This window comes from Epinephelus moara, chromosome 11 (assembly GCF_006386435.1).
Source record: "Epinephelus moara isolate mb chromosome 11, YSFRI_EMoa_1.0, whole genome shotgun sequence".
NCBI classification, from domain to species: Eukaryota; Metazoa; Chordata; class Actinopteri; order Perciformes; family Serranidae; genus Epinephelus; species Epinephelus moara.
In genome coordinates this window covers 9,979,215-9,992,022 of record NC_065516.1, presented here as the reverse complement: position 1 = coordinate 9,992,022, position 12,808 = coordinate 9,979,215, and the positions used below count along the sequence as shown (strand labels likewise).

Here is a 12,808-nt window from a genome sequence, read left to right as displayed (position 1 = left end):
TTTGCTACAGACCCCTGCAATAATCACATCTTTTTTTTCTATTTTCAGTAAAAGTAAAATGCAAATATTACCATTCCCACAAAAACTGCGACTCATATCTCAACTGCGCTATCTATCAAAATAATTGCAACATGATTTTCTTTTTGCATATCGTGCAGCCCTAATTAAACGTGTTGATAGAGAAACATCATGTCATCGGCCAACAAAGTGCATGCAGTGTTATATTGTGAAGCAAGGTGAAGGTACAAATATAGGATGCTGTTTTGTTATTATTTATTTCAAGTTTTATCTTTCACCAAAAGTGAAAAACATTAAGCTGTTAGCAGATGATAGAAAGCTCACATTTTATTATCATAAACACTTCACGTCATCAGGTTAACTATGTAACGAAAAACATTTTCCTCCTTCACTTCGTCACTGAATTTTTCGTCACGATATGCACCTGAGACTGGCAGTGCCACTATCATCAGTTAATATACCACTAGTATATTGCATGTCTCTTCATTTATCCCCTCTAATGCAGTTATAATACCTGAGTGGTTGGTGGCTGCATGCCCTGAATGCTCATTTTCTGCACAGTAGCCTCTGTGTACTCAAAGGGTCCAGCTCCTCTTTTTCCTCTGGAAGTGGACTCCTTGGAGCGTAATTTGATTATTCCAAAGCAGGTGTTTTCAGCTGAATGCTGATAAGAAGACTCGCTGCCTCCAACACTAAAGTGAGTTACATTAGATGTGCTTAAAGTATTGGAAGGCGAGAGCTTATTTTTTATCTAATCTGTAAGTGAAGATGGGATTGACTTTGAAAACCTGTGCTAGAATTCTTAAGACGTCCCTTTAGCCAGACTGAAATAATGTTACACACACACTGAGAATTGTAAGTGAGTAATCTCCGCTATTGCTGGTGTGATAATAGCAATGCACATTTGCTTAAAAGTCTTTAAAGTGACGATAGTCGTTGGATCATGTCTGTCTCTGTCCATGTGGCTGCCAGTTGCTCAGAGTCTAGATGCAGTCGGTGCAGCACAGCACTCAAGATAACTGTGCCTTGGAAGATTTGAAGAGATGCAAAGTTGATGGTATAACACCTTCCAGTGGGATTGCTGATGTAACAATCAAATGTGTAAATTCACAGCAGATGTGGCTCAGCGTCGCCCCGGGGTACATTTCTATATTTTGTGTCCTTATATTTCCTCTCTGGCTCATCCGAATAAGCATCTGCTGCTGCTGCGGAATGGGGGCAAGGTTGCATCTGTGATCCCGTGTTTCTCTGCAAACCAGATTCTGTCAAGCCTCTTTGATATCCTCTCAGATTGTTCTTTTTAATCCCTTACCACACCAGTAGAATGGTCTCACCCACTAATATTGCTGATATACGTTGTATACAAACAGAGGGATTAATCTCAAGCCTGTGATTGAGCCATCAGACCCCGTGTGCGCTTACTCTCAGCTGAGGCAGTGTTAATAGCACTGCACTGAACACTATTTGTCACATTTAAACTGAACACATATGGTTGTCCTTGAGGCTTTCATGTCCATGTGGCATAGTCTAATAATTCATCTAAGTCACATTTTCATTTTAATCAGTGAGATGAAATGTGGTTAAAAAAAGATTTGTAGTTTGGTGGCTTATTTACGCACAGCTTAGATCAACTTGCCAAAACCACTTGACATGCCATGGTGTGATAATCAGCGTTGAACACTCTCCAACACAGCCACATAGCCTTTCATATGCAAATAAACTAAAATAACTCAGACCTACAAATGGGGTCAGCACATTCGGAGTAAAGTGTTGCCTGACATGTGAACCGATCTGCTTTAATTGACACTCTCAGGCTTCTAATTTCATTCTACAAGCCAAGACACACGAGACACACAAGTAGCCAAAGTATCTTGAGCAGCGGTCTTGTTTCTCCCAACTCCTTTTGGTTGAAACGTTGTCAAGGGCACAGCTGAGCCACATTTCATCTGACTTAACCAGATGTTGGAAAGAAGTGTGTCAACTGTGTTTGCAGAGGGAACAATTGCAACAGCATCATTCAATTAAGCACCTTCTGTTGTGTGCAGCTCTGTCAACAAGCTATAAAATGCACACAACCAGGTGGAGTTGTCAGAAATCAGTTTAATTTCTACGAAGGTGAGAGGCAGGGTGAATGTGAAATGCCTCCAGGCGGAGAGAGAAGACACACTTACCTTGAGTGGGACACTTTAGAGCAGAGACGCAGCCAGTTTAATCCAAATAATCACTGAATCAAACTGTCCTCCCACCTCTTTGCCAGAGCAGACTCTCTCCTTTGCTGCTTTTTACTCCTCTTTCAATTCCCTCTCTCACCCTGCTCTCCTCTTTGGTGCCTTTCTTTCATTATCCCGCTCTCTTGTGTACAGTTGGAGCCCACGCTGACACAGACCGGATGCTTCTGAGTGTATGCGCGGCGTGAGTTACAGAGACAAAACAGCTTCGGAATAGCCGGAGTATACACGGGGAGCAAAGTGGAGCGCGTCCGTGCGGTTACAGGATGACGACTGAGCGAGAGCGAGTGAGTGAGCGGTGAAGTGAGAGAAAGACGCTTGTGTGCGCGCGTGCATCAGAGAGTGAGAGAGGAAGTGTGTGTGAAGGAGAGAGAGAGAGAGAGAGAGAGTGGGGAAGAGGGGAATGTGAGAGGGTTTGTGAGCGCTGCTGGCGACAGTCNCCCCCCCCCCCCCCAATGGCACACAGAGTCAGAGTCAGTGGTGTGTGCTGTGGTCACCGGGGATATTCTAATCGGAGAGACACTTTGAGATGCCTCTTTTGTCCACAGCTCATGTGCTCGCAGACCCTTTAAGGTCCCAGATGAAATTAAGGAACTTCTCGCTCCTTTCAGTCAGAAGTGAGTTAATTAATCTTTTCCTGAAAAGGATGAGGGATATTTATTTTTTTATTTTTTCTTTGATATATCCAGTAATGTCCTGAGGAGGGTTTGGAGAGCTGGACGCTGGAGTTAAAGGTGGGGGACCATTGTTCTTGCCTGACTGACAGCTGAGCCACAAATGGCAAGGGGTCCTAATGTAAATAAACTTCCTGTTGACTCGCAAGCCAAATCACATGCGTTACCGTCACACTGCAATAGGCAACTGGCAATTACTGCTTTATGCTAATACAGTTTAAAATAAAATGTTTTGCTTGGCCACTGTTTATGCAAATTGGTTCTTCATTTAGATACCCAGTGGCAGCCCTCCTGGCAGATGAACACAGGGGATGCCGTCCTTAGACAAATAAAAAAAATGAATCTGCTGCTTTTGGGGCCCAATTTTATTTCGTTTTTTGTTTGTCCTTAAAGGGAGGCCACAAGGCATGTCATTTACACAGTAAATGTATATTGAAGGAGCAGAGAAACCCATTTGAGTTTCAGCTTGACTTAAACTGTAGTGCAGTAGTGGGGAGATGGTGTATGAGTGCATTCAGTAACCTTGCACACGGCAAATTTGCACATCTCGTTCTCCCACTCGACCTTAATACATTCTTGAAACCTAAAACTAATTCAGATTTGCACACTTGTTTCATTTATATATACTGAGAGTATGTTATCCTTTATATATTTTCATTTGAGTTTTTTGGTATATAGCATTTTAGTATTTCTATTTCAGTATATTAATAGTCTACTATCGTATTTTTGTTATCTTGTATAATCTATTGATGTAGATCTTATTCTTACAGAATGTGCTATGGTTTATTTTTCTATTGAGACTGACTTTTCTCCTCTAGTGTGATATGTGAATCACACATATCACATTTTATTGCTCCCATGCAATGCCTTAATAACCTGCTGTAATGAAAGAATTTCCCAACTTGATATCAATTTAGTACATCCATCTATTGATCCATCTATCTAAAATGCATTTTAATGTTCTATGTGAGCACATTTCATAAGCATTTTTGTGCAGGAGGAACTTTTTCATAGTTCTGAGAACCCCCCTTTTATGTTGCGTCCGCACTATAGGAAGTAGGAACAAGGGCCCTGTTTAGACGACAACAGTTTCTCTAAAAACGGAAAAGTCTGTCCTTTGCGTTTTAAAAACGTCCGTGTTTATATGAAACGATCCCCGTTCACACGGAGCCGCAAATCTACTGGAAACGCTGTAGTATGCACGCCAGGCCAATGGGTGGCAGTTTAAATTTGCAAAGCAACACCACGGCATGACGCCACGCGCCTGCGCTGAAGCGCCTTCCTCTACAACACGGTGATTACAAACCAAAACAAAGAAGACACAATGGCGAAAGCATCCACAGATAACTTTGTCTGGACGGACGACGAGGTGGAGTTGCTACAGTAGGTCTACACTTTGCTGGAGAAGCGTTGATAAATTCAACAGGGTGAGCAGCACAAACAGAGCTTGGCATTGTTGTTGTGACGGTCAACTTTCTCACGCATGCCTAGTGACTGGAACCGTAATGCGCATGTGCAAAAAGTCTCCGTCTTCAGAGAAACAGCATATTGCAAGTTTAAATGACAATGGAAATGGTGCCATTTCCAAAAAAGTGCACTGTGGAACCCGTTTTCAAAACATTGCGTTTTCAGGCACCCAAAACGCCGCTGTCGTGTAAACGATCAGCCAAAACGCAACTAAAGTTTAGTTGAAATCATTGTCGTATAAATGGGACCTAGGAATCCTAGTTCCTACAATGCTGTTTTGAAGGACTTTTTTAGCTCTCGTTTCAGAGTAGGTACTCTTCCAGCACAAAAGCAACCATAAGTGATGCAAGTGTACATCCAGTCTTTACTGAGCATGTGCTGGTGGAACTACAACGCCAAGAGACATTGCTATATCAACTGCTAGCAGGCTTACAGTCACTTCAGTGTTGCTATTGGCAGTGCGAATGCAAACACAAAAAAGTCCTTGAAGGTATGAAGTTGTCAGGGGAGCTCCCCAGTAAGCAAATCCTCTCAGGGAGTCCCCACAACAGTTTGGTACGAAAATGTCTTATGGTGATCACGTGTTGACATCTGTAAGGGATAGTGGTTCCCCACTGGACCAGCCACAGGGTCCAGATTTCTCCATAGTCATAAGTTCAAGGTCCACACATTTTAATATATTCAACCTCAGGCTTGGGTTTGACCATGTCTTAGGTCCCGTTTATATGACAACAATTTCAATTGAAAATAGTAAAATTTAGTTGTGTTTCGGCCGATCGTTTACACAACAGCAGTATTTTGGGTGCCTGAAAACTCAACGTTTTGAAAACGGGTTCCAGGAAGCTTAAGCGCCACACTGCCAACTACTGGCCTGGCACGTATACTGCAGCGTTTTTGGTCATTTTTGCGGATCCGTGTGTACGGCGATTGTTATCAAAACGTTGTCGTCTAAACGCGGAACTTTTTTCAAAACGAAAATGAGAAACGATTCTGTTTTCAGTGGATGGTTTTCGTGTAAACATGGCCTTAAGCTAATTTGCTGTCTCTGTTAAGTAGCTGTTTGTTATTCACTCACTCTACAGCAGGAAATTGCTATTTAAAATAAAAGCTCTGTGCTGGAAATTCACTGTACTTAAAGTGTGTTTTTTAAATTGTTATATTAGCAAGACACTTGCGATACATTCAGAATGGACCCACAACCCACCAGTAAGGAACCACTGGTTTAAAGGAACTGTGTGTGGCATTTAGTGCACATCTATGGTTTAGAGTAAGGGCAGGGATTGCCTGCACATGGCTCTCAACATGGAGGTCGCCAAAGGGGGGGTATCAGAGGGTGGGCTTCCACGATGATGCTTTCCTGACACTATGGCTCAGGATGGCGTTAGTGGTGTGTCAGCACTAAGGGCAGAGATTATCTAGTCAGTGGGATGTACAGTTTTTCCCCCCCTCAAGCTCGTTTGGACTAGGCATAACATGGATGGGGGAAAAAAAACCATCAGTGGGAAACACACAAGGACTCACACATGCACATGCAGCAAGTCCGGCTACAAAGAACAGAGCAGCTCTGATGACAACACACACAGGGGGAAATTACTTTATTCTCCTGAGGACAGGACACCATTACTCCACTATATCTTTACATAGCACATAGTCTGCATCTGGATTTATGTTCTGACTGTCATATACAGCTCTTTTAAAAAGTTAGTTTGAGATGGTGTTCATGGTGGACTTACTGGGGTTATGATAAGTGTCACAACCCTAGTAATATAAATGATAAAGTACAGGGGTAAGGGGGATAGCCTGGATTGGGGTGGGGTTTGGGGGTATCCAATTGGAAGAGGAAGCATCAGCTGGCTCCTGCTAATACCCATAACCTCTCAAAGAGCTAATAAAGAAACCCAATACCTCCCCCGCAATTCCCAACAGATATCAACACAGAGAAAGAATTACATCATGGCAACATCAAAATTCATTCAGAAAATTCTCTCAAGTCTGGGAGTTGTCGCTGACGGTGACCTAAATTCCCTTATTTTCATGTTTTGCATGATTTAATGCCCTGCTACTTGCCTCACTTGGTCATGCAGAACACAGATGTCATCTTGCATCTCCCTGGCATATTGAGGAGCAACCACCAGCTTTAACCTTTAAAATTAAACCTTGATATGGTGGGGGGAATCAAAGGTGGCACACATCACTCTATGGAAAAGGTTATTGAGGCATTAGCATTTAGTCTTCTCTATATTTCATTTTGACTGTCTTGAAGATGGACAGGACTCACAGTAAAAAAAGAAATCCCCTTTTTTCCCCCTCCCTTTTGCTTTAAATGACTATTTATAAAAAGTTAAAACCTCTGGTGAATTCTTAACAATCTTGATGGTGCTGAAATTAATGCAGTTTTCCTCAATTACCTGTAAAAATACATTATTCTCCCTCGTTGAAATTTCAGGACAGGTGACCAGGAAAATGCGAAATAATAGCAGAGTGCTTGACAGCAAGTACCACTTTATCTGAAGATAGGAAACAAGACATTTGAAATCATGGGGGAATTTTACACTGAAGCCTCCTGCATTTACTCCAATTTGCCAATCATCCCATTTTCGTTGTCAGCAGAAAGTAAAAAAAAAATCAAAAAATCAAATGAATACAAATAATCTCCACTCCTCAGAGGAAGCAATATAAAAAGAGTGCAATGTGGAAAAAATGAACAGTGAATTGCGTGGAAATGACGCTTTTTTATAAAACATGACTCCCAAAAGCTGAAAGCTGTATTTGAATGTAGCTATGCAGCATTTTATACACTCAGCAGTCCTGGCTGACAACCCTGCTCCCAGATCAACCCTGTCCAGATGGCATGGCGTGGCCCTAGAGGACTCCATTTTTAATCCTCTTGGCACAGGCTCAGCTAAGCAAGAGGTGGAACGGATGCTCGGAGTCAGGCGTCAATCAGGGCATTTCAGGCTGGCCAACTGCTGTACAGGACACAGAAGTGTCCTGTGCAAGTATGCATACGGGACGGGGAAAAGTAAAAAAAAACAACAACAAAAAAAAAAAGCATTGGCATTAGTCCATACAAAAGATTGACTGACATTTAATTGAAGGTCACGATACGTTACAGGGCAGTCATGTCAGCGCACTGCCGATATCATGGAGGTTCCAGCAGTGCAAACATAACCTTCTGGAACGGATTCAGAAAATATCGGCTCCAGGCCTCAACAACTCATTTGTTCAAATAATAGTAATAAGCTGTGTAGAGCACATGTACACAGCACAGGTTGCCTAACTGACAAAACCATTACCACAGTTTGAGTACTTACAATTTAACACAAGGAAATAGTGTTGCCAAATCTCAGAATGTCCTCCCACCCGACTGTTCATGTTTTGTAAATGATCAGGGTTACAAATGAGTTTGAAAAATACTCTTTTTTTTTAAATTAGGAGATTTATTCACAGATAAATGATTTAGAATTAAGATAGAATGAAGGAAAGTAGTGTGGTGATCAATGATAGGTAACTTAATAGTGACTTAACTGCAACATACTGGCTTTCAACGGTCAGAGCCACATCTACATGTTTGATTAAACTATTGAAATATTCCTTTCGAATATCAAAAGACACTGCAGTGAATTATAATGTCTGTGAATTGTTAATAAGCTAAGGGAGTATTTACACTGTAAAACTAATGCACAGTAATAATTCAGAATTAATTGCATCTGGTTTATCTGTTAACTTTAATTGGCCACCGGAGGAGTGCAATTGCTCATATTTCTTTTCTTTAAGATTTCATTGGGCAGCTGCAGCAGCTATGGAGTGCACGGTACATCAAATAAGAATGGGAAAGGGAGGAAAGGTGTATATCCTGCCCATGTGAGTATTGCACCAAGAAGAAGAGGTGCTCCAAATTTAATATTTAACCCTTGACTGAAGATTCAGGTTCTGACTGTATATTTTAAAATGCTTCAAGGATGTATTTATACCTATGGTGTTTAAACTACAGGATGTCTTGTTGGCCACAAGTGTCTCTATCGCTGCTAGTGCATATTTAAGGATATAAATGGATTGTGAATGTTATTATTTATTTATATTTTGTAAGTTTCTGGTGTTATTTAAATATGTGTGGATAGGTCTTGCTATTATACAGGGCAATGTAGAGATGTTTCAGTAAACTTCCAATGAACCTTTTCCGTGGGCTGACTTTTTGAGGCCCGTCGAGAAGATACATTCATGTAGCTGAAATATTCACATTTCACTCCAGTTATTTATTTTTTCTTTTCCACTCATTATTTTCCTGGAGCTTGACTGGGGATGAAGTGGGGGTGGTGGAGGGGGAGGCAGTTGGATGGGGATGAAATGCAGGACAACAAGGACCCAGGTGTAGTTCTTATTAGTGGCTAAGTTAATGGAATCAGCAGTCTGCGTCTCTCCGGCTGATGCAGCTCAAGACAAGACCAGCCTGTCCTGAGGGAGGTCTGGCCTGGAAGAGGGCATCTGGAGCCCCAGTCTGCCTCTTCTCTCTCCGACTTACTGCAATTACCAGCAGGAAAGGCTCAAGCATTACCCTGTAACAAATAAAACAAATCTGTGGATCATAATTCCTAGTCGTGGTGCCATTTAGATCAAATCATCCTTTTTTTTGAATGAATCATCGTAGTAGTAGTAGTGATGGGAATTGAGCTACTTTTTTTTCTTTCTTCTTTTTGTATATTTTATTATGACTGAATATTCTAATTGAGTTTGCATTACATCATTATATTTAGTGGCCAAAAGAATATGTAACATATGCATCCCTTTTCCTCTATTCTCACAAGAAATAATATATCCTTGGTATTTCCAGTGCATCTTCTCATATTTATTTTATTTTTAATGAAGAAATAATGACCAGTTGATTTATAAGTTATTGCTACTGCATTATAAAGCTATTAATTCATGCATTCTGTGTCATTGTAGGGATTTTCAGGACAAGCATGTCATACATAATGTCTATACATCAGTCACTGTCAGTTGCTTAGATAAAATAACACTTGGCTCTGTCCACACATATACAGATATTTATGACGATGGATATTTTCCCTTTATGTTTTGGCCTCTCATTTACACACAAACAGCATTTTAGGTCTCTAAGAATGAGATTTGGAAATGCCCTTTAAGGTGTATCTCTGTTTACTTTGTGTCCATGTGGACGTGTAAAACGGAGTGCTGAGGAAACAATGATGTTGTCTGCTTAAATCGCCCATGCCGATTGTTGCTTTGTATAATGAGCGTTCGCCAGACCCAACAACAGTAATGGTGGTGGTTTGTTTACTTTTTGTTAGCACTGCTTGTCTAATGAGTACTTTACTTCCTAAATCTGTATTGCTGCACCATTTCGCGGACGAACGGTCTGCTGGGATCAGTGTTATTTGGTCCACCTTAACTTCTGTGGTTTAAGATTCGTCACAAGCCACCATTTTGGATTCGGGCCAGAAGATGGTGGGACAATCAGAGTGGAATTTTAGAGATAAGGGGTGAGAGGAAAACTTTTGCATGTTCAGAGCATCAGTCCTATCTTTTAGTGAGCTCCTCTGACCTTATATTTAAAGGAAATTAATGGTAAAGATATCCCTGGGGGGACTGCCTGTTGTTCCGACAGCTCATTATCCCAAAACCCCAACAGTCCAAACGATATCCCATTGGACCAAAAGCTTACTTGTCTGACAGCCCGTTATTCCATAAACAAAAGCCCAACGCTCCAAGGATACACACTCTCCGACACAGATCACTGGACCTTCCTGGGTGCCAATTTTTATTCCTATGATTGCCTATGATTGGCTAGAATTTGTTGCTGTCTTTGGTTGAGTTGGTTAAATTTAGGCATGAGGTATAAGATTGGTTAAGGGTAAAAAGATCAGGTTAAGTCAATCAGAGGCAGAGTAAGGCGGGTCATGCTGATTACGGGCCATGGATCTCTCTGACTGCAGGGAGAGTACATACTGTATTTGCGGAGAATTAGCCATTCGTTTACAGGATAAGGAGCTGTTAGACAAATAGGCAGATGGGATTGCAGTCCACAGGGACATTTTTTGGACAACTGGGGTTTTGTAATAATAGGCTGTCAGAAGAATGGCATGGCACCATTTCAAGTAGGTATTTTGACAAAGGTATCATTAGCTCGTATTAGCTTTGCAACGAGGGGAGTCTGCTGAGGACAGCTAACTCCAACGCATTTGGAGACTTTTTGCAGTGTGGACAGAAATATTTTGTAAAATAAATGTGTGGATATAATTTTTTTTATTTATTTTATTTATTTTTTGACACAGAGGGGCATCTGTTTTCAAAAAATATCTGGATTCTTGTTGACACGAGCTTTATTTCAGGGAACCATTTGGAAACAGAACAGCATCTAGGTTTTTAACAGCTAAGTTAGAGCATTGCTCTGCCTTGTGAACAGAGTTGTATTTGGTTCTGAGAACTCATTCACATTGAACGTGTTAAATCACAGAGTGAGAATCTTTGATTAAGCCTGCTCACATAAACAGGCTCTTCACAATCAAGACTTGAGGCACAACGAGTGAGTGTGTTTCTAAGGAAAACTCAAATACTGAATACTGATCACAGTACCAGTGCTGTATTGATCTGAATGGAGCAGTAATTAAAACAGCCACGTGTTTCAGAGAGTTGCTCGGATGGAGCGAGCCAAACACTTTGACAATGCCCTTGCAATACAGGTTGCCATTAACAACAATCAGCACAGGCACTGGGAATGAGACATCTAATCAGTTTCTCAAAGCTGTAATGCCAACCTAATGAAAGAGATTAAAAATGCTTATTTGAGAGAGGCCGGCGCGTGTTTCCCTGATGATGTTTTTCTTCCGGCAGCTGAAGATAAAAGCGCGGTAACAATGCTGGAATAATTATTCTCGACCAGGATTTAAGATATTGAAAACGGAATTCGTTTCCACTGGTGAGAAATATTGGTTGGACAGGAGAAAAATCCACAGACAATTTGATTTAGAGTCCCATCAGGCTTTGTCTGCAAACTGTGGATGTCACAGAAATTGGCCCACAAATAAAACAGGTCACATTTTCTGCAGGTAGAAGTGAAGAAAAAAAGTGTCTCAAAGTTAGGTTGATTTGACAATTTGATCAGCAATCTTCGCAGGTAATCAGTTCTGGCAGACACAAGCCCACTGCTGTCAGTGCCATGGGCTGCTGCAAAATGAGCCCATATTACTTGTCTGCTGCAAAGGCTGAGGGATGTGTTGTCAAGCAAGCATTTGGCAAAGGTTTGGAGTGGGAGTGGGAAGGAAGAAACGCATTAAATACTGTGGAGAGATGAAGCGGCCAGTATATGGGCTTTAGCCTGCAGAGGTGGAGGTATATTGAACGAGTGAACGAGGACGGGTTGAACAGCCGGGAGGGCTGTGGTGCAGAAACTGCCTCAACTCACCGCAGGCTCTGAATTGTGCTCTGCAGCTACAGTATATTACCTTTTCATGCTGTCCACCTGACTGCAGCCCACAGCCTCGCACTTGAACCTGTTGAGAGTATTTTAGTATTTCACTCATGCTGTGTAATTGTACCTCCAGCCTGCTGTTGTAAAAAGGATTGCATTTTGTTTCAACACTTAAACATACTCAGATTTCTCACTTGCACCGTGTTGCTATATGTTGCGCCTTCGTAAAGACCCGATGGTGTGCAGATGACACAGTTGCTCCGCTGGGGTCTGTTTTTCTGGCCACTGCAATGTGATGGGGATAAGTACTGAGGTCTGTCCTATTAATGGTGGCAAGCCAACTTGGATGTTATGATGAAAACGAGAGACATGTAATCTCCGAGGGACGGACGATGCCAGGGAAACGGCTTTCCTGTTTGTCCACAGCACGGATTTAGATCCCTTCATCCCAGCTCTCTCTCCCACTGCCTTCACAGGGTTATTATTCTCTGAATTCCCACGGTGTGGCCAATCAACAGATGTGTTTAAACAGAATTTGTCTTCCCTCCCAACAAGCCTCCCCCACAACCACTGATATTCTATCATGTAACAGGACATGGCAAATCTGTCATGATTGCCAAGGTATTGTTTGCAAATGTGTCTGCGTATAACTGACATTGAGCAAAAGCTTCGTCCTTCAGCTAAAAAGTCAAGCCAGAACATTTAGCTGTGGGCTAGGTGTTGCAAGAATGTGAATAACAGATAAGCAATTAGTGTGCATAAAATATGAGCATTGTTTGTAGCAGTACGTATTGCATATTATTGATATATTCATTGTTTTGTATTTTTTGTAAGTTGTTTTTATTCTATTTTGTTTTTAATTTTCATTTTGAATTTAGCTTAGTTTCAGTTAAGCTTTTATTAATTTATTTTTGTAGTTGCAATTTCGTTTTTATTAGTTTCAGTATTAGTTTTAGTAGTTTTTTTTTTTTTTTGTAGCATTATTATTATTA

At 41.3% G+C, this 12,808-nt stretch overlaps 1 protein-coding gene across 1 annotated transcript in view; it reads right to left on the bottom strand.

Annotated features, from left to right (window-relative positions):
* The window catches only part of LOC126397483 (cadherin-12-like), a 145,364-nt gene extending 142,746 nt beyond the window's left edge, over nucleotides 1–2,618 (bottom strand). The window contains exon 1 of the mRNA XM_050056321.1: nucleotides 2,190–2,618. The gene's annotated coding sequence lies outside the window, so the exon portion shown is untranslated. The remainder of the gene's footprint in view (nucleotides 1–2,189) is intronic.
* Between the last annotated feature and the right edge of the window lie 10,190 nt (nucleotides 2,619–12,808).